Genomic DNA, 23,513 nt, shown 5'->3' on the forward strand with positions numbered 1-23,513 from the left:
TCTCAAAAATCCAAATGTTTTCAGTTATCTCAAAAATAGACTCAGAAAGCTGTGTCAGTATTTTATGGAAAATGAAGAACAGGAGTATGCTAATTCTTAATTTATTTCATTTTTAATCCCTGGAATTCTGCCTGGGAGTTGTTTCCTGTGAAGCATCCTCATCTCCCCTCTCATTTGGTAGATATCTCAATGCAGCAAATGGAAGTGGCACAGGGATTTCAATGCAAATGGGACAAGAGATGTGTGGTGGCATCTCTGCCTCCAAGTTATGGGGGTGTATGCCTGTGGGTGTCCAAAAAGCCTTGGGAGGGAAAACGAAAGGGGTGCATTTCTTTTGCAGAAAGAATGCTCCCTGGAAAGCATTCTCACACAAATATTAATTTTGTCATTTAGCCAACGTTCTGTCAGAACAGTTTGGATCCCATGTCTTTTAATTAGCCCTAGTGCTAATGGAAGTCCAGCTCTGTATTGGTGTAATGTGAGACAGGGAACAATCAGAGCCCCAGTTTGAGAGTTTGTGATGCTGAGGGGATGTGATTTCATTTTCTGAACTCGGAACATGAGTTCAATACAGCTATTGAAAAGAAGAAAACTGCTACTCACAAATGCTTGCAGATTGAAGCTTTAAATTTGAAAATTGAACAGTTTTGATCTGGAAATAATTTGGAAACAATAAGGCGCTATTTTTATAGCCATTTTCTAGAAGTGATCGAGTCTTAATGTTTAGGATTTTTAAAAATAATTTCTTATGACCATGAAAAAATGATTACTTGGGTTATGGTGATCTGGGAATGATTTTTTCTGAAGCTTAAGCCAGAGGCATTGGAAGTGAAAGGCTTGACAGTGCAGCCATACTCCATAGGTGGATTTTTTAGGACAGGATTTGCTAATGTCTAAGGTAAATCTTTCATAGAGCCACCAACAGACTCCTAGAATTTAGCTTGGTATCCCCCCATATTAAGTCTTAATGTAATTATTGCTCATTAATGAGTTATTCCCTCATCTGTGGAGCAAGAAAGTAGGTCCTTTCCTTCATTAATAACATTGGACAAGATGTAACATGTTTAAAGTAATTTTGCTGAATTCATCCTGCTGAATTTAAATCCACACTTTCAGAGCTTGCAACTGACCTGACCATTAAGCTCTGCTAATATTTGTTCTTCCCACTGTGCCAAGGGAGGAGGGATTGAGGCCATGGAGATGAGTACAGGGCAATCTATCTGTTTTCAGTGTTGCCACCAAAGCTTGGAGAAGGGTTTTGCAGATAAATTAATTGTGAAATGAAGTTTTTCCCCCTCCACTTTAGCCAAAAAATTGGAGGGAAAACCAACATTACACAACATATCTTATAATCTTGGTATTGTCCTTGCTTATGGTTATTTCTCTTTTTCTCCTTTATGAAATGCAAGCTTTATCAGAAGTAGGATCCTGGTTTTGTTAGCAAGGGATGCTATTTTAGGAAATGGTGGTGAGTCTGCCTCATGTTCAAACAGCTGCTTAATGACTTAGCTTGTCATCACACACTGAACAAACTCTAACGCTGAGCAAATCGTTGTTATCTGATTACCTTCATTGCTTATCTGCATGATAATTTGGGAATAATTTAAATATGATAACCATTTCATCAACAATCATACATAACATGAATATGATGTTTTCTAATTTTGTTTTCATGTACAAGTTGCATGCAATGTCTCCTATGAATATGAAGATTAATTATACTTTAATTTATAGCTATTTATAACAAAGGTCATCAAATTAGTTTCTGTGACCTCATTACCGCATTGCATGCAATCTAATTAACTGATTCAAAGGTTGTTGCAAATGCCAATTAAAATGTTAAAGTGTCTGATTCTCTATTTAGGTACATCTGACATTTTTTGGAAATGAAGGTAGATTAAGGAATTTACTTCAAAAAACCCACAATATTCTCCTCAGGTAACAGTAACTAGGATTCAGATATTGAGCATATATCCCTGAAAAAGAAGTGAAATAAACCCTACTTTTTTGGTTCGTTTGTTTTTTGTTTTCTTTAGGGATTTAGAACTGTGTCTATTTGTCCTTGAATTTTCCTAGGTAGTCATGTATATAACTACGAATGCACGAATAAAATAACTTAATGCATGAAAAAAACCCACAGCATTCAACTCACAGAAGAGCAATAGTGAAGTGACACTGCTAAAAAATGGGGTTTCGAAGGAGAAAGAGTTCCTTAAATGCAGACAGCACCCAGGGGAGTAATAACACCTGGGCTCAGTCCTGCTCCAGAAAGGAAGTCTGTGATGGCTGCACTGCACAGATGATACTGGCACCAGTTCTGGTGCAGGTAGGGGTTTTCTTCCTCATTTTGTGTTCTTTTTGGCTTTTCTTCAGGAGTAATTTTTTTTTTGTCTTTTTGGAAAGTTGAAATCTTAAAGTGCTTGGAATAGAGACCACAAAAAAATCAGAGCATGGCTGAAAATCTGGATGGGGAGAGGACTTTTTTTTTTTTCCATTCCAGCTCCTTACTTATCTGCATTCAGCCATAGCATATTAACATATTTATGCGAGGAAATTCATATTAATAGCGCTCAGCTTATCTGCCAGGAGCAAAAAGCAAATGGATGCAGAATATAAAGGAGCAACACTAGTTGTAGGATTCAGACCCATGTGCCTAAGAAGGGAACAACACAACCTATTCTTATATCTGTTGGGGCTGGCATATCAATGAAAGGAGAATTTAGCCCTTGCAGTTTAATTTTATAGCAAGCAGTAGACCTATCTTGGAAGGAGCCCATGTTAAATATTAAAAAGTAGCCAAAAGGTTGCACAAAACTAGATCACTTGGCATTCTCATGCTCATAATTTTTAGTGCGTTTTTTTAATAAGGTAATTGGAATTGATTGCTTGATTATAGTTTTTGTTAGAAGAATCTTTTTCCCTGATAAATAAAAATCAATGCATCCCTGAGATATTTAATATTTAAAAAATCCCCCCAAAAAACCCACCAACCCTTTCTGATAAAATCTCACCAGTTTGTCAATACTCTTAATGGTTTGCAGGAAAAAATAAAGGAGGTACTCTCACAGGAAGATAAACTCCCAAGGCCTCCATCCTGGGGATAAAAGCAGCACTCCCATTTGCTGATGCTGTGCTGTTTCACTGCAGATCAATACCCTGATCACAGCAGTGCTGGTAATTACAGAGCCTTTCCTCTGGGAGCTGAGGATCCTCTGCTCCCATGGAATCAGCACAACCCAAAAGCCTTTGATATCTTTGTCAGGAGGCTCTGGATCTGTGAAAAGCAGGCAAACAGACAAAACACAGCCACTGCTCCACGGAGGTTCTCTTGTTTTCTCCTGTTTCCTTTCACACACCTTTGCTAGAGCTGGAGTGCACCAGTCTCCTTCTCTGAAGTTAATCAATACAGAGACCTTGTAAAAATAACCCTTTCCCCCCTTTATTTATTTATTTATTTTAATCTGAAATCAGTTTAGGTTCCTGCAGAATGCTTTTTAAAAGCAGGAAAAATAGCTCCCCTCGCTTTTTTGTCTCTTTTCGAAGTGTTTTGAGAAAAGTAGATTTTTTTTTCTAAAAAATCCAAAGGTTTAGTGTTTAGAGGCATTTGGCCTTGCATGAAAAGCTAAGTGGCATTTTCGCTTTAGTGTCTGTATTCAGAAACATAATTTTTTCACTATAAAAAACACTGGCTGTCCATAGGGGACCACAATATCGATATGCTGGAATTTGGAAAGATTCTATTTTTCCAGGTTGGTTTTTTTATCATTAATCAGAATATTTGGAGTTGCTTGTTTCATTGGGGTTTTTTGTTTGTTTTTGTTTGTCTGTTTGTTTTAAGAAAGTGAAATTAGAAAAATTTTGATCAGTCCTGTCACAAAATAAATTATTCCAAGTGACAAACATCCCTAGCACACTCTCAGGAGTCATGTAGTGGTCTGTAGGATTTCTCATCCATCACGGAAACCTGTTTGCCTTCCAACTTCCATGCTTAGAATTCCAGACACTCCAGAGCTGGGGCTCTAATGCTGAGTTTGTTCTGACAAGTAGCCATGATCTCTTCTAGAGCTATAAAAATAAATCTGATATAGTACTTTTAACAACCTGTAAGTCCAAATACTTAGTTGAGGTTGGCAACACTTTCTTCCCTAGGGGAAAAAATAGTTTGCTAAACTGGTAACTGCTGGAAGCAGTGAAGTATTCGGATATGTAGAGCCAGTAGTTAAATGAAAGCTATTGTAGATGACTTGTTTGTCATGCTTTTTGATCAATAGAAGAAGAAAGTGTAGCAGACCAATATTTTCAAATGTTTTCAGAAATCCTATTAGTTGAGTTTGATGTAAAGGCAGAAAAGATGAATTAAAGATACAGCATCTAATTTTGAGTAAAGAATGTTTTCCAAAATCAGCAGGAGACAAATCTGAAATGTCTGAGAGGTTTCATTTTCCATAAGACCCCAGAATTATCTGATGTTAATCACAACTCCCTGAAACCTGCTTACTTAGGAATAGGACTGCATGTCCCAGGTGCTTTGTCTTCCTCTCGAATCTGAGCAGAAATAAACAGCCTAAGGACAGACCATACACAGGTGTCTGAAGAGGCTTCTTTCTCTATAAATAAGAGACAGAGCTGTGTACCAAAATGGAGAAAACTGCTTCTTGACTGAAAGGAGAATGTCTCCTTCCCACTCCATCCCTGCATAGGGGCTAGCCATTCCTCCCTAGGCTTGACAGAGATATTTTACATTGCATGTAAAGGGGCATTTAAAAATTCACAGGGTGCGGAAATTTTAGTTCCTACTTCTATTTTAAAGAACAAAATATTTAGCTTTTTTTTTCTTTTTTCTTTTTTTTTTTTTTTTTTTAGGAAACACTAAAGATACAATCTCTATTTAATGTCTTTCTGAGAGCTTAAGCCCATCATTCTTTATGATTTTTTTACCTGTAGCTACACTTAGGAGCACCTCGAGGAAGTTGGTGAATGCTGCATTTCGTGGGGAACATTGAAAACTCAGTCAGGCTTTTTAAAACAAACCTGGGAAGTATTTTGGTTCCTTAAGGTGACCAAGGAACTTAAGTACAAGCCTACTTCCATTAACACTTAAATTATTAGTACAGAAACCATTGGAATATTTTCACAGCAGTCACCTATTGGACCCCTGGCTTTTCTCTTCCTCTTTATGGTACAAGGCCATTTTGGGCAAAATGGATAGTGAAGCTTAATAAACACAGCTCCCCATTGACTCTGCTTTGTGCAAGCGAGCTGGCAAAAATTAAAGTCCTTAATGGACATTTAATGGTGGATGAAATGAGCTTTCTCCTTATTAGCACAGTGGCTTATTAGAGGCTGTTCACCCTCGGTAAAGTGCTCACCTGCCTCACCTCCCAGGCTGCTGCTGGAAACCCCAGCTCCCATGGATTAACTCAGATTTCCTCACTGAGCACTCTGACAGGGAAATTTCTTTCAGGAGAACCACAGATATTGCCTTCATGAGATTTGGATGTAATTTTCTATTTCACTGAGATTATCACATTCTCCCCTTTGATGTCTCTTTATAGGGAGTCCTTAATGCTGCCCCCCGCCTCCAATTGCCAAGAGCCAAAGGTTAAAAAAAAAGAATTCTCAGGGTTCTTTGCATTTTCCTGCTCTGTCATTATGCCAGATGTGTGGGGTTGAATTTTTAAGGTGGCTTTTCCTGACCAGAATGCCACTATGACATTTTGTCACCTTGGCTTAAGGCTGAGGTGACGGAGATCAGAATGGGACATAGAGTTCTTCTAAATTTCTGTGTTAATTGGGATTTCATCAGTTGAGTTTTGCAAGAAATGGAGGCAGTGACGGATGTGTAAGGAAAACCCTTGGAGAAAGAAAGGTCTGAACCATAGAATGCTTTGGGTTAAAAGGAACCTTATAAATTCTGTAGTTACAACCCCTCTGCCCTGGGCAGGGATGCTTTCCACTAGAAAAGATTGTTCAAAACCTGATCAAAACTGGCCTTGAACACTTCCAGAGCATCTGCAAGATTGTTGTGACACACAGGGGGAATGGGCTACTGCCGTGGAAATTCCTGCTCATGTGTGGAGGTTTTCCAAAGCAGTGGACGGCCAAGATCATCTCCAGCAGGTAGAGAAGAGGTGTCTGGCTGTGAAACCAGCAGGACTTCATGGACCTGGATCCTGTTTCCAGCTCTGCTCCGCGTTTTCTCTGTATGTGCTCATTGCTGGACCAGCCACTCGACTTTCCATGGCTCACAGCTGTCCTGGCCAAGTCCGTTTATCAGCTTCTACAAAGCTGCATCTAATCCACACTTAAATACTTACAGGTTTTCTCCCTTGTTTGACAGAGCTAAAATATTATGAACTGCGAGGGGTTTGGCAACTGCACTGCAGGCTGACATAAAATAGCTGAGTAGCAATTCACATAAAATAAGGTAGCTCGAGATTAGTGTATATGGTTGTATGAATATAGTTGCAGGTCTTTATTTGAGGGTTTAAATACAAGATGTGAAAAATCACATTTTTGCCAGCATGGAAAATACCTTCTTATGCATTGTGGAAATTTGGGAGGAAATTTTTAGCTCCACCTGCTGCAACTGGAATTTCAGCCATGGGTCCATCTCGATTTTTCCTCTGTTTTTATCACTGAGACAAAAAATTGCAGATATGTACATGATATTGGGCAGTGGCCTGTGCTGCACACTCAGCAGAAATGGTTGTAGCTATGGCATAACTCACAGTTACAGCTTGGAGCCAGTGAGAGACTCTGAGTAAGTCTTGTGAAAGGAGCCAACAATTTTCTTCCTCTCAAACTGAAATTTCTGCAGCAGCCTTGGCATAGGAATTATTAAATGATGCAAAAAGTGAAATATTTGTTAAACAAATTAACTAAGGAGAATATTGGAAATTTTCTGTCTCTCTCATTTTTAAGTGACAATCCTGGCAGAGACACCCAACAGCTTCTCTCATTTGGGAAAGGTAGCCTGATTTATAAGTAATTGATCTGTGTTAGCATGTCCAGGCTTGGGAGGAGTTCAGAAAGGTGTTTGTTTGCCATCATCACCCGGACCCCAGGGTATAAAGATCTTTTTCTGCAGTGAGACACAGAATATGTTGTGTTCCTTGTCTGCCTCCCTCCCTCTATGCTTCCAGTACTGAGGCTGGAACAGGCAGGGGCAAGGTCTGGTCATATCACAGACATGGCATAATTTTTGCTTAAAAAGTCCAGAATTTAATTATTTTGTTGAATATCAAGGATATAATTTTTTTAAAAACTCATCCTGGAACTGGGATTATTATATTATTATTATAGGTGAGACCATGGAGACATGAAGTGACTAGAAAGGCAGCAGAAGAGAGCAGGAATGGAGCTGGTGGGAAGCGTGGAGGGTCCTTGGACTGATGGATTGGAAAAGATACCGGTGGGGCTGAAATGATCACATCAACCCACAGACAGGGGACACGAGGGACTCCCTTGAGTCCAAGAGTGACAGGAACAGGAACCTCAGAAGTGGATTGCAGTGTTACCTGAGACTCTGGAAGAGCCAAGCACCCAGGGCAGTGGGGAGGAGTGAGCACTGGTTGGGTGTTGGTGGAAGGGACCTCAGTGGGAATTGGGCATCTTTGCAAAGTTCCCAGAGAAATTACAGCAGCTGAGATGGGAGGTAAAGGGATGGTTGTAGGGGATTTCTGTGGTTTGAGCAGAAGGAAAAGGCCAAGTACCAGAAAGAAGCTGTGCGGAAGGAAGCCACAGGTTCTGGGTAAGACACGAACCCGCAGTGCAAGGTGGCTGTGGTTTATTTACCTTGGAAAAGCTTGCAGCACTTTTCCCTACTGAGAGAGTTAAATACCGTGAGTGTTAAGCACAGAGCTTCAGGAGGCACAGGAATTAGGAGTGGCTGAGTTAAAGCTTGGCTCTTCCCCCTCCTGAGGCTGATTTAGCTCTTCCCACTCTACCCCATGTCTGCCTCTGCATTCCCTCTGCCAGAGGCAATGGAGGGCAAAACATTGTGAGTGAGAGGTCAAAGTAGGAGCTGCTCCATTCACCAAGCTAGGCACCCATCCATCCTCCAGCCTTCCCTGTGCCTCTCATGGAGCTGCCAGGGGACCACCTGCCCCTGGAGGACACCCCTGTGGGGATGGACAGCAGATCCCACGCTGCCACATCAAAGTCTGTTTGCTCATTTCAAAAGGCTTTGGGCTCAATACGGAGCTATACAACACTTAGGTGTTGTCTGGCAACTTCCTCCTGCTGTGATGGGGTGACAGTGGGTTTGGACTTTCATCTCCAGGCCTTCCTTTGTCTCCTGGATGAATTGGGAGCTGGCCTGAGAAAACAGGAAAGTCTCCTGTTGGGGTGATGCTCCAAGGCGCTGCGTTTCCATTCTCTCCACGCTTTCTGTGATGTGGGGCTGCATGCAAAATCTCCCAGTCTGTGTAACAGAGATTCTCAGTCCTTTCCTGTGCTCCTGACATAAATTTCCACTTCTCAGATTCTGCTAAGCCACAATCTGGTGAAGTACTTTTTCTTAAAAACAAAAGCTCATCAAATCGTTGCGAAGCTCTAAACACAAGTGAAAATACCCCAGTTTTGACCTCTCAATCAGCCCACATGAGAAGCGCATCTACCATGATTATTGGAATTCATAAATGACCTTATGAGACTGCTGGAGATAACTCCCTTAAATTATATTAATTTCTTCTTTAACACTGTTATTTTCTTCTGTGTCATATGAAAGATGATTAAATGAAGGTCACCTAAGGTCGAAATATCTATTCAGCAGTTTTTAGCCCATTTCCATACACATGCTCTGTGAGCAGGGGTTATAAACATGACACCAATTTCAATTACATATAGTGATGTCTAAGAAATAATGAGCTGATTTATGAGGGCTGTACATTGGGCTGGAACACATTTATTCGGTCGTGGACTCTTCAGGAAGATCAGTGCCTCTAATGCACTGTACACTTTGGAAATGTGCAGCATTTCAGGGTATCAGCAATAATGCAGGATTATAATGTTACTATAATGTAGTTCCACTCTTGTGATATCCTGTTAATCAATCAATCCTTTCAGTGATGTAATTCTGCTTATTTACAAACAGGAGATCCACAGTTTAGGACAAGCTCTCCTTTTTCTGGAGGTTATTTGCCACTTTCATTTGTGAAAGCAGAAGAACCAAAGAAGAACAAGCTTTTCTTTGGAATAAAACAGGTATTTTCTTTATTAATAATTCAAATTATTAGATTTATTTTGATAGATATCCTTTGAAGAACAAACAATAGGGCTATTCAAATAACCTTCTAGTTTATGGAGGGTATATTTTCACCTTATATTAGTTGTCTTAGCCGCAGAGTTTTAATTCATCACAGCAGAGGATCTGCACAGATATTTCTGAATTCATAAAACAAAGCTGAAGTTTGGAAATGTATTTTCTGCTAAACTCTAGTATTTTTATTGTGGGAAGAATATACAAAATACATCTCTTTATAGATTTAAAATGTCATGTTTAAAAAAAATTAAAAGGCATCAGAAAAAAACCCTAACAAACCCCCAAAAAACAAGGAAGGGTGATACAGTGAGTAACAACTTAAAATTTTATAGCAAATTTCAAGAATATTTCAGGTATGAACCAGTCCAATAAAGATAAGCCTCCACTGGTTGAGTTGAGAAAAGGCTGCAATTCTTAGATAGAAAAAAAAAACAAGCAGGGAAAATAAGAACTTGAATAAGCTTCAAATAAATAATTAATAATAAATAAATGAATGGATAAATAAATAAGTTCTGAAATCTTAGTGGATTTATCCCGCTGAGATGCAATGTGTCATTTTGCCTTCAGTGTTTCAGAATTCGCCTCGGTAATTATGTATTGCGTTCACTATTTAAACCCCTCATTTTTAACATACAAAAAAAAAAAAAAAATCCAGCAAATAATTGCCTGATAGAGCAGTTGCCTATCTGAGAGTACGTAATTAGCCCCTTCCCTCAGCAACTGCTACCAGCTCCTGTCAGAGACAGGGGAGAGGAGAAGGTGCTTCAAAGGCTTGTTCTTATGCTTCATGGATTTTATAATAGATCGAAAAAAAATAGAAAATGCTGATATTATTAATACCATCATGTCCCTGGAGAAAGGACTGAAGAGCTCTGCCACCAATCCTCCTGTGCTGACAGCTTAAAACAGTCCTTGTAAGTATAAGTCATAATTAATAAAAATGACAAGAAAACACCGTGTCTGAGCCTTCCCATGTAAAAGGGGAAGTCATTGTGTCCCAGCAGCCCTGTGTAGTGCTGTGGAGGTGTTGGGCACAGGAGGAAAGCCCAGAAAGTGTCCCTGTCACATCCCTCCTGATTCTCAGCGATGCTCCCGCTGTGAATGCCAGCAGTGGATTTGGCTCGCTGGTTTTCACTTAGTGAGAGTCAGGAGCAATTATCACCCATGAAGACAAAGGGACGTTGATTAATATAAAAGACAATTGTAAGTGTTTTCTGTGATAATTTACTTTCAGAGAGGCTGGGATGCAAGGAGACCCCACAGGAGGGGGAAGAGCTGGTGCTTCCTGCTCGGAGATCTGTCACGATGTTTGACACCTCTACCTTTTTCTCTGCCTTCAGTAGCTTTTCCAAGTTCATCTACATTCAGTGCACTAGTCTGGGTGAACAACTGTAATAAGAGAGAGGGCTAAGCTAGGAGAGATCATGCTGAGGCTCAGATTACTTGTTTCTCTTCCAGCAAGGATTTAATGCACACTTACAGCCCAAAACTGGGCTGCCCAAGAAAAAACTAACGCTGTTGCCATGGACTTGACATAGATTTTGGCAGAATACATATTAAATCAATGTTTAATACTATTGTAAACCCTGCACTGAGTTGTTCATTACTTAGCTGCGATGTGCTTTCCCCTTTGAAATGTTTCACCAGTTGCTTCCCATTGCTGCCACCGGTGCTGGATTCCTGCTAGACAAGATCTCTCTCTGGAGACAGGGATGCTGCAGCTCAGGTATCTAATTGCTGTTGATCAAGATGTATCCCACTAACCCCCCAAACCCCCCCAAAACACAACAACCCTCCCGGAAAAACAAACAACCCCTCACAAAAAAACATACCAAGACAGAGTTTTTGTTCAGCCGTTTGTCCTTGCTCCCATCAAGCAATACAACACAATATTTATATAATAAGATATTTAATATCCAGCATGCTTATGGTTTTGTTGGGCTTCCTGCTTCAAAACAGTATTACTTCACAGAAAAGGAAATCCAGTGGGCTGTCCTGGGAGTTGACTCAGGGAAATAGTGGATGGCTGAGTTTTTCCAGTCAAAACACCATGTATAGGTAACCCAGGACTGTAGTTTCATTTCTGACTCTAACACTGACATTTCCAATTCTTGCCTCAAACCAAACACGGAGATGATCCAGAGAGTGTGATCCTGAATGTTTTTCTCTCTGTTTTCTCCCAGGCATGTCTCAAAATTAAAATGTCAGTCTATTAGTAATCATAGGTGTGTTCTTGCCAAGAGGGAATAATGGGATAAGTGCTTGGCATCTTCAGGGCTGCTGGACACGCTTAAGGAGGTGGATGTGGAGATGCACCCTCACCTCCTGACCTCACCCTGGTCCTTTCCTGACTTGAGGGAAGGAAGAAGAAGCTGGGAAGTCTGGTCCTGCCAGGTCCCTGCCCTCTCAGAGGCTCTCTGGTGCTGTTAGGACATGGGCAGGGATGTGATTCAGGGTCCAGTGGCTTCCCCACCCCTGCAGAAGGAAGGATGTGTCTAAGCCCAACCCTGGACGCTCCCCACTCCAGATGTCCCAGGAACTGCTTTTGACCAATGTTTCTATTTAAAAGGCATTTCCAACAAGCTTAGCATTGCCAAGATAAAACAAGTTTACAGGATTTTTCTCCACTCACGCCCACACAAAATCTTTTCATTTGGAGGTCATTGCAGGGATTTAATGGTGCTCGATTTTTTTTTTTTTTTTCATGAATGTGGAACCAATCTGATCTCAGTGCTTACTTATGTGTTCCTGGGACATCTCATCATGTGGCACTGAGATAAGTTTGGCATCAGCGAAACCAGGGGATTTCTATTCTCTCAGAGAACCCATTTTCCTTTCTTCTTTTGTTTCCCATAAAATCCTGTTAGGGCAGAGCCGAGTTCTTTAAGCAGGCTGCAAATTCATTGAATCAACACCATTTGTGCTCAGCTTTTCTTCCTCACAGTCCATTAGGAGCTGAAACACTTACAGCAGAAAATCTGGCACATGGCAAGACACCAGAACATTGAGATTTTATAACCAAAACTAATCTGTGGACGTAACTCCTAATGATCTTTGAAATTTATTGAATGCTAGGCTGTGTTGAAGCCAGCATAGAGCTGACACCAAAGCACAAGGATTGTTTTGCACATATTCTCTTACTTGTGCCAAATAATTTCATTATAAAGAAATATCAGTGTATACGTATGCATACACACATATATAAAATAACTGTTTTATCCTTCAGTCTAACAACAAATTATCTATTAGCTACAAGATCCACAAGATCCACTTTGAAGACCAAGCTGCATCACAGCACTGATGATGTGTGATCTCCAGTGACATTTTACTGTGTCTACATGCAGAATTGACCAAACACTCCATCTTCCAAAAGAGCTGAAATTGTAGATTCAGCCAATTTTCTCAGAGTTTTTATCACAGAAAGAACTGTTTCAGCAGATTCACCCTATAAATAGCATGGCCACGTTCCTTCATAATACTTTTTGCCATGCAATCATCTTTATGAGCAACTTGGAAATATCTCCCATTAGTTACCAATAAAAACAACCATCCGTGGCAACTTTGACTGCTCAAGTAATGTCTGACTGCTCCATCTGTATAAAAGATGTTGTCCAGATCTCCTGATGATACACAGAGCTTGCCTTGATTGTAACGGCAAATCCTTGGCTGTATGAAGGAGACAAAATAAAATAAAAATTTTATATAATCCAGTTCAATGAGAAAAAAGAAAATTGAGAGAGGGGCTTATATTTTTTTCTTTTGCTCTCATGTCTCTGAGGTGTCATCTGGCTTTCTCCTGACAATGCCTTGTGGGGATGCCCTGTACTGCTGTGGGAGACCATGGACAAGGGTCTCTGCATGATACATTTAGTATTTTCTCTTTTTTCCTCTATTTTTAACACTTAATCTAAGGGCACTGTTTCACAGGACAACCCAGAGAATTCTCACCAACTTTACCATAGTCTCCAGAGCTTTTAAGAGGTGAAATAGAGTTTATTGCATGAATCACAGAAGTTATATGTCACTGTTATGCAACTGTATCAATCACCTCCTTTCAAAGACTCTCAAGAGAAAAATTGAAGCCATCTTCCTCATTAACGAGGTAAATGCCCTTGGGACAACTGATGATTGAAATATGGTGTGTTATTTGTCCTGCCTCCTCTGGACATCGTGTTTCACTGTGCCGATGTGAACCGCTGATAAAAATAAACACAAACAGGGGCAACCTCTTACTGTAACTTCTCAAGCCTCCTAAAAATGAAAGCTCTCCCATTTGAGGAAAGCTTTTAATTGGTCTGGAGTCCATCTATCACTTACTCCATCCACCAGTTCTGAGCTGTCAACCATTTTGAATTGCCTTGTCTATATGCTCTGGGACTTTATAAGAGAAAAAAATGCAAGTTTGTTATTATTACATACAATTTCAACACCATTTAATGCCTGTTTTTCTCTCCTTGTCATTCAAACCTTTACCTCAGGTCTGTACTTCATAAGTCTTGAAGCATTTTTACAGGAATAATACATTCATGTATCAAGTACAAACACTGAGGTTTAACAAGTCCAATCTCTCTAATATGAGGTAAAGGAGAAAAACAGGGGAGAAATGAAAACAGAACACCCAACCTGAGCATTTTTCTTGTGAGAGGCATCCACCACCAACACTCAGGTGAAAAGGTAATTATCTCCACCTAACACCATGGTAGAATCTAGCCCTGATATCAACATTTAAAAACTAGCAATGAACAAATCTCTCTGCTTAATGACTCATATGCAATTTGAAATGGAAATAGAATAATATGTTTGAAGTCTGTATTATGCATTTAAATAGATTAAAGAGAGACTAAACAATTAGCGATAATATGTGTGTGCATTAATGCAGGAGAGAATCAAGCCTTTCAAGTCTTTTAGATTGCTGAGAGGCCTCCCTGGTTTAAAACTGGGAGGAGAGCTGGCTCACTAAAGGATTAAAATACATTATCCTACAGGGTAAATTCATATTCCTAACGCACCAGGATATTTTTGATCCTCAGATGAAAGTTTTGCAGGCTGAGATAAGTAGATTGTTTTGGATATCTGAAGAATTAAGAGATTTGTCCTCCAAGAGAACAGAAAATGAAGCAGGAGGATGTCCTCATTAACACCAGAGGTAGTGTCTCACTCTAATACAGGCATTGGTGGTGACATCAGGGATGGGGCAGGGGTCTCCAGGATGCTGGAGCTGCACTAACTCTGGAGCACACAAGTGGGATGTGTGGGATGGCTTCTTCCCACCCTGAAGTGGTGGCTGGAACGGGCTCTGCCTGGCTTGCATCAGAGAAGTCCTGACTGAAGCAATATGGTAATTATTTACTGTACAGAGCTTTTCAGCAAGCGTTCAGCTATAAATATTTAGTTGTAACACTGCGATCCTTTGCCTGGCTACAGCACTGCAAACTGTAGTTAAATCTTTTGTTATTATATTTCCCCTCTCCTGAGAGTTGCCCAGAATAACTCAAAGCAAGTCTTTGAGAAGAAATGCTTGTTCTACTACCTAAGAGGAATGCCATAACATTTATGCTCAGCAGATGAGGGAGCCAGGTTCTGAAAATCAAGCTGTAGGTTGCAGGCATGAGAAAACACACACTGTTCAGCTTTGGGAAATGAGTAAATTAAACTTGCAAAGGCCTGATCTTTCTCAAACTGCAAAAAATGCACCAAGAAGACACTAATTTTAAGAACTCTGTTTGAACTCCAGCTCAGTATCTTTAAAATGTCTGCATCCATACTTCAGTGAAATTACTCTTCAGAGTGTGCCAGTGGCAGACCCCTGGGATGCACTGAGTTTAGCTGAGGAGGTGTTGGTGCTGGAAAACTTGGATTGCTTAGAGGGTTGCTGGAGCTGGATTGCTTAGAAGGGTGGCTAAGCAACAGCTTAGTTTCTGGAGTTGTCATGTCATACAGCAAGTGGGTTTTCCCTCCAGAAGATTTTAAGGTAGTGGGATCAGGCCTCTTCTGGCTAACTGGTAATGCACGCTGCTCAACAGTGTCGAAACCTGGAGAAATGTTTTCAAAAATAGGATGGGTTTCACAGGCTGAGGAAGGACAGCTGCTATAAAAGAGGGCAAACACCCAAGGAAGGAGCTCCTCCCATGCGTTAATTTAAAACCTTTCTGTAAATGGATGATAATTTCTACATTAAATATACATGTACATACTGTTAATCTGTTTGATAAATAATTCAGTGCTATAACGCTGTTGAAATAAAACAGGGCACTAAGCATGGATTTGGTAGTGCATTGTATATTGTATACAGCTTCATCCCTCTGTGTACACCAAAACATGTTTCTTTTCTATTTTTCACATTTTTATTTTCTTTTTTTTTAATAAGGAAAACTGAAGGCAAGGTCAGGTTGGATTGGGCCTTGAGCATTCTGGTCTCATAGAAGGTGTCCCTACTCATTGGAGATGCCTTGCAATGAGATGATCTTTTAAGGCCCCTTTCAACACAAACCATTCTGGTGACAAGAGCAAAATTTAATTGCTTTGCCAGTGGTTTGGGGAAGGAGAAATCATGATGCAAATCAGGCATTATGTCCTGCATCAGACATCTTTTTTTATGGGAGAGCTCGTTCTGCTGAGGAAATAAAACATCAGATTAGAGGATGAAGGCACTGTCAATATTAGTCTATATTTTTAAGCCAAATTGAGCTACAATCCTCCTTCATAGAGAGGTTTTTTGGAAACCACCTCTCTGAGGATGGGGATCACTGTTTATTGAAGTGTCCTGCTCTGAAGGAGTGTTACATAAACCAGGGCAGGTTCCAGAAGACTTTTAAGGACATATAATTTTTTTGCTTTCCCCCTGGCACAGAGATTTACCTCTTGTCCTAGACATGGCAAATTTCGAGTGGCGGCAGCCAGGGATGCTGTGCCAGAATTTGGTCAGGCCTGTGAATACCCAGCCTTCAAAGGACTTCCTGAAATGGATACTGTTGGACCAGGCATGTTTTGACATCAGAGTCCTGACCCTGGGTGCTGTTTGCAGATGGAGGATGTTGACCTTTTGATGAAGAGCTTTGATATTGAGTCCATGAAGAGTGACATCCCTTGCTTTCCACAGGCAGATCTGTCCCAAACCCAGCGCTTGGCCTTATTTCCCACTGAACAAAATTGTGCTCGAACAAACAGAAAAAGGGCAAGGCCCTCCTATGAAAAGAACCTTGATTTATGATTATGTTCGCAAATTAAAATTTTGAGTGATTCAGGCACGTTGCCATTTCTCTGTGAGGACTCTAATCATGAGGGGTTTGTGAAACCTGAATGTTTCACGGATTGCAAGATGAGTTATTATCAGCCCAACGGTTCTGATCAGAAATTGTAATTTATAATCAGAGCTCTCTGTTCCTTCTTCAGATACTTCAATCACCCAGGTGGGACAGAAACCACACGCGAGGTCAATGGCTAATCACAGAGCCACCTATGAGGCAATCCTTTGTTGCTCGAGCGTTATTCATCCAAACCATTCTGAGAATATTTATTAAAGAGTACCTGCTATCATGATCAGCTCGGTAATGACTCCCTTCCAGTCTGGATAATTTTCAGAAGAAGGGGAAAGGACAGTGGAAGAATCATAATTGCAACATGATGAGAATACCTCCCACCTTTCCCTCCCTCGCCACTACAGGAGCTCAAAGGTGTAATTGGATATTCATACAGGAATAGGCTGAGGAGCTAAATCACTCCACACAGCAGCAGAATACTGTCTTTTGTTCACAGCAAACTTGAGGCGACTGTTGCAAAGGCAATCATTTCCAAAATGGCTTTTTTTTCTGAAAAGGCATCATAGTTACTGAGATGCTTCAGAAATACTGAGAAAAAAAGGATTATCTGCACATATCTGGCATATCAGGATGTGCCAGTGCAAGGGATGTTTGTCCATGCATAGCATTAGGAAAGCTAAATTATGTAGCAGAAACAGATGATAAGTAACATATGCAACTGGAAGTTACCTCTGGCACTATTATCAGTATGAACTATGGAACCATTTTGTTGCCACAGGACCTAGCAGACCCTCTCAAATATACAAGTTACTCAAAAGACTGAGCAATTACCCCAAAGATTACGTTGCTTTTCTCTCAGCCCTTTATTTGTGACTGCATTTTTGACTCAAAAAGTTGACTGTTTCCTTTGGAGAATATCAAATGTTTAAGTGTATCCCATTGTATGTGGTATGTTGAGAGTACTGCAAATATTTATTTCAGTAGTAAATTATCATTTCCTGTTTTTCCATAGTGATTAAGGGAAAATGCACATAAATTTTACAAAATTGTTGTCATGGTACCGGGATGGTTTTTGTTGTCTCTGCCTGCATTTCCTCTTTTTCTTTTGTATTGCAGGTTTTGTGTCATTCCCAGAATTTTTTTAACATGCCTGTTTTTCTTCCTGGAAGATACCTCTACCTGAGTGCATTGAGTTGTATGACAATATCCCGAATTTAGGAACTAATCAGTAAGAGAAACAAGTATTTTCTATGAACAGTAACAGGTAGAAATAATTTGCACTAAAATGCACCACAGAAAATTACCTGAAACAACAAAGCTGGAGAAAAGAAAAGGGTATACTGGGCAAGACACTTGTTTCTGTGTGTCCCTCCTTTCCTTTTTAATGTCTGACAACCCTGAAAAATTTGTTTCTGCCTCTAAGCACCAGCCAGGTCCGGCCTGAGCAGAAACAGGATGAAGTATGAAGGATGAAGTATGCAGCATGTTGCTGAATTCTGAGCCTCGAGCTGAAATGACAACTGCAAAAGGACCAGCAGGGAAAGTGTAATTTCACCAGGAGATTCCCTGTCATCCCTGTTAATAAACTTCCCCGGTCCCCGTGGCACTGGGCAGGAGCTGAAGCTCCCAGGCTATTTGGACAAGCCATGCCTGAGGTTATGAGGCTGTAATAAGCAATCCGAGACGGTATCACCAATGCTGGAAAATATTCACGGAGGGTGGACAAAAAAACCCCAACACAAACAACAAAAAACCCACAAAGAAACCCCCCACACAAAGGAAAAAAAGATGTTGGAAGACAAGAGAAGAGAAAAGCCAAACCACACAGCTGTAAGAGGTAACAAGAAACACGTGAAAATGAAAACCACCTCCATGTATGTCAATATTTGCCATCCCCAGCAGTACGACCCGCAGAACAAAGGCGACGGGTTCCCCGCTGCCTAGTGACAGAAAGGAAAACAAACACTTCCTACAGCCCCAGCCCGGCTGCAGGGCCCGCCAGTAATCTCGTATTTTTGTATTCGGCTCCGAGGATAACCCTAGCTCCAGAAACGCCTGGCATTTCGGCAGAACAAGCCCCTCTTTGGGAGGCTCACAGGGGGCGGGCGGCAGGCGCGGCGCTCCCCGCTGAGGGCTGCGGGAAGGGCCGGCGCTCTGCTCTTCCTTCTCTGCCTTCGCAGGGGAATCACCGCTCCTTCAGGGAAACAAAGCAAGGAACAGAGCGCATATGTTCCCACTTTTTCTCCCCTGCCTCGGCGTATTTAGCGATTACCGTGAGATCCCACGCTGGGGGTTTGACTTCTCGGCTTCATTCTCCTATAAAAAATGCGATCGCAGGATCACTCCCAGCCAATTAGTCAAATCAATGACGCGGTTGTCATTAGATGAGAAGGTAACACAAAATCTCACTGCTTTTCACATTGCCTCACCCCCCAGAGGGCACAACTTCTTGGTGGAAATAGTGCAGGAGGATGAGGCCTGGTGCTGCTTCACACTGACCTTTATCCTCCCCTCCTGCCTCATGAGCGCTCATGCCGCGGGCAGCTCAGACACCACGAAGCACCCGTGTCTTTCCTTGGGAAAGATCAGGTTTGGATTCGTGTGGCTCCCTGACCCAGCCCAGACCTGGCCATGGGAGCTGAAGGAACGCAGGGCCGAGGGGCAGAGGAGAGCAGCCGTGTCCCTCATGCAGCCCCTGCAGCACGGCCTCAGCGTGGTGGCAATGTGGAAGTGAGAGGTGCTGGAAGAAAACAGTGTCTGCCGGCACTGCCCTCAGGGTTGGAGAGGGAGTTAGCCTAACTTTTCATCTAGGATCAGCTCAGACATCCCACATAGTTGTTCTTGTCACCCAGTCATTTGTTCCTCCAGCTGGGTAGGGACACCTCGCCGAGGGGCCGGTGCTGCCCTGGGAGGGCTGTGAGGGCTGTGCTGTGGGTCCTGTCTCCCTCGGCTCCCTTCCAGGAGGAAGGGGGCTGTGGGAAGATGGATTCATTTGCAAATGTAAATACTGGCTGTCAGAGAGGGCAAGGGATTAGCTTTACATAAGAAGAGAGAGGTGGCACTGCATGCTGTCAGGCTCATTAGGGGAGCAGGAACCGTGTAGCTGGGCTATTTGGTAATGATCTACCCACTCCAGCCTTCCTTTGTTTCTTTAACAACCCCTCCAGTTCGGGCCAGGCTCTCCGGGCTCCCACAATTTCCCTTTAAAATACTGCAGACCTGAAACATTTTAAGGCAGGTCAGGAAATGTAATACACATGCAAAAAGAGTCTGTACAATCAGTATTAATTTTACAATAAAACTACATTGTTGTCAAGCCACTTAAACACGGAAAGGAAAATACAACTGGGAATGGTGCTTACCGTGAACACAACATAGCCAGCATCCACCAAGCCATCCAGTGGTGGATGCACTGACACGTGGATTAGATTTAGATTGGATATTAGGAAAAATTTCTTCTCAGAGATGGTTGTCGGGCATTGGAACAGGCTGCTCAGAGAAGTGGTGGAGCCACTGTTCCTGGAGGGAACTAAAAGACACTTGGGGACTTGGTTTAGTGGTGGACTTGGCAATGCTGGGCTTGGCGATCGTGGAGGTCTTTTCTAACCTAAATGGTTCCATAATTCTAAACCCCCTCACCTAGGTCCAAGTTCTCATTAAAAGTGATCCAGGCAGCAGATGAGGGAGTTCTAAAAGCAGCTTCATAGCTCAAGAAATCAAAGGTTGCTGGTAAAAGAGGCCCTCCCCTCTCCTCTCTAACCCTGGCTGTATACCTGTCCATCACCAGCCTTGTCTCGGTGCATGGTGATGTGGATCAGCTCACTAACACAGCCAAAAACCAGGCCTGTGGGAGAAGAGTGGATTTTAGCAGGATCAACATACCGACTGTGCTCAGTGCACAGCCACCTGATGGAACACAAAATATCCAGTGTGAAGGTGCAGCTGAAGGTGGGAAAGTGCAGGTGGGGAAGAATGGAGAGTATGAGGTCAGCAAAAGCTAAATTACTTTGATGGGAACTCAGATTGTGCTACCCATTTTGGGCCCAACAGGTGCTTCGGGCCAGAACAGATGTGCTGCAGAAATACACCTGAGAATTTCACCATCCAGCTCCTGAATCAAGCCCACAACTTTGGCTGAAACCCAATATTTTTTCTAAAAAATCCTATTCATTACCACTAGAGCTATGTATTTCTGGCTTGTGAAAGGATCCCCCTACCCAACAGTTCCTTTCTCATTGAGCCCTCTTACTACTCTGCAGGCATTTATACCCATGTAAAAGCATAATTCACTTTAAGGCTTCTGTATAAACCAGCTGAAAATTGGTCCAAATTCAATAATTTTAAAGCTTTTAGGTGCAGTTTTTCTAGGCAGAGAAGTAGGTATTGGATGGATTTCTGTTCTCCCTTCTTAATGGGAGAAAAGTGCATTCCACATTTCTTTTTTTCTCAGGGACTAAGCTCCTCATAGTGTGAAGGTGGGGAGGAGAGTTAAATTTTCTAGTCCTTCAATAAATGCATGTGGAATATTTTCTATTAAAAGTCCCTTTTCACATTCACACAAAGGAATTTGCATTTACATGCTTCCATGCTCAGGGAGCCTCTGGCTTTATCACCTTGTCTTACCAACTGTGAGAGCTGAGGTCATGATGCCCAGGTTCAACTAACCGGAGTTTCTCATCCTCTTGGAGATAGGGTTTTGTTATTTTTTGCCAACAACTGCACATTTGCTTGCAAACGCCACATTCAGATGAAAACAATAGCATGTAGAAGAATATAAATTTTCTGTAACAAGTCATGCAAACAAGGCATCTTTCACATCACAGCTCAGACAAGAATACATTAAAATACATGCAAAGCAGCCAAATGAGCTGTAGATTGCTATATTGATGGGTTTATTTTATTTATTATTCCTTCAGCTCTGGCTTTGAGCTAATAAAGCTTTATTATGAACCTCTCTGCACTGACAAAGAAAATAATTATATTTACTTGGAGAGAAAAAACCCAGACCATGTAAGACATTTTCGTATTTCTGGGGGGTCTACAAATGCTTGCCATGTCACCTTGAAAATATGTTAATTCAAACGTGAATAAAAATTATCCTCGAGCTTGAAGCTGACAACTTGCCAAAAAAAAATTGGAAGCACTACCTGTGCTCTCTGAAGACTGCTAAGAGTCTGGATAGTGCTATTGTGTTTTGAGCGGAAACTAACAGTAAAAAGGTCAGAACAGTGTGAAAAGAAGACAGTACAAAATAAACAGAAAACATAGCAGTTCAAGGTTTATTGCAATTTTCATTTAGTTTTCTCCTAGAAATGGTGAGAGCTTCAAAATACAATGGATTTTTCCCAGGACTTGAATTCATGTAATCTTCTAAAATATATGTTTATATTGTCTTAATGCAATGAAAAAAGTAAAAGGAACTTTTACACCCTTCCCTTCTTCTGGTCCCTGGTGTTCAGCATGCTCCATTACCACTGAGGAAATGCAGAAACAGGACATGAGAAACCTAATTAAATTGCAGATCGTCTTAGAAATCCATGTAATCTAGTCTTGCAAGCTAAAACTTGTTCAAAACTGCATTGATCATTTTTTTGGATCCATATCTGAAATGGACACCACCATTTTCTTCCCTTTTATCATCTGCTGAGGTTTTTTCATCCCTTTTCCAATCTTCCATTCCTGGAAGAGGATCTAAGCTCTTCATTAGTGAACAAGTTGATTTTATTGGCCTGTAAAGTGCAGCATAGGTTTGGTTTAATTTTGTTTTTCCTGAAAAAGTGTTTTACTCAGTTGAAGAGAAAGTGAGAATTCATCCAACGTCCTTCCTCTTAAATTCTAGAGTTCATAACCTCAGCTAAGAGATAAGTTACTGTGAGCCCTCTTTCCTGGAAAATTAGGCCTAATTTCATTTTGTTTTGGTTGGGTTTGGCTTTGTAAGTGGTAACTGTGCTGGGTTTTGCTCATTCCCGTACTCTCCCGAGCCGTTGCTGCTCTTTCGGCTCTCCCTATGGAGGTATGTAAAAGCAAGGCATAGTATTCAAGCTTTGAACTTTAATTAAATAGGTGTGGGCTACACAGTGCAAATATTTCCCTTCACTCAGGAAAGTGCAAGATGACACCAGGTGTTATTTGTGCTCTCCTTCCTGTACCCCTTGTCCCTCTCACTCTGTTTCTGCTATCCATATACAATTCTTCAAGACTAAAGAGGAAACCATTTGCTCTGGGAAGGTTGGCAGACTCAATAGATAAACAGACTAATTTAGTGAAATTAATGTTTGCTAAATACCATACTGCTGTAAGGCTGTAAGATATGAAATCTTAATACAAGCATGGATTGCTGTCCATAAGCATAGAATCATGGAGTCGTTATGGCTGGAAAAGACCTCCAAGACCCTCAAGTCCAACCCTTGCCAACTAAAGCAGAGCATTAAATGCCATGTCCAGTCTCTCCTTGAAAATTTCCAGGGATGGTGAGTCCACTACCTCCCTGGGCTGTCCATTCCAGTGCTTGGCAACCCTGATGCAAAAATAACTCTGGGGAATCCTCTGAACCAGTGTGTGTTGATAGGCATCCAAAGCCAAAAATGATCAGATTTAATCATGGCATGGCTTGTTAGACTTACTTTTCACATTTGTTTCCCTGAAGGAAATAAAGATGCTTCCATGGAGGGTACCTGGGCTAGCACAGTATATCCTGGTAAGATCCACATTGCTAATATGTGACTCTTTTTCTCAATCTGAGGCAAAGAGACACCTTGACACATACCTGACCTTGCCCAGGTACTAGCCCAGGCTAGTTTTACTCAGGTTTTATGCCTCAGTAAAACTAACCTGAAGATCTCTGCTGCTACCAGGTCAAACTCAGTGCTAGACCCTCAAGAGGAATAGATACTTTGACAGAAACTAAGTTTCTGCACCTCTTTAATAAGAACCTTTTTTCTGTTCTTATACCTTCCTGCTCTTATGGTTTTAAAGGGTGCCCAGGGGCA

This window comes from Prinia subflava, chromosome 18 (genome assembly GCF_021018805.1).
Source record: "Prinia subflava isolate CZ2003 ecotype Zambia chromosome 18, Cam_Psub_1.2, whole genome shotgun sequence".
Lineage (NCBI taxonomy): Eukaryota > Metazoa > Chordata > Aves > Passeriformes > Cisticolidae > Prinia > Prinia subflava.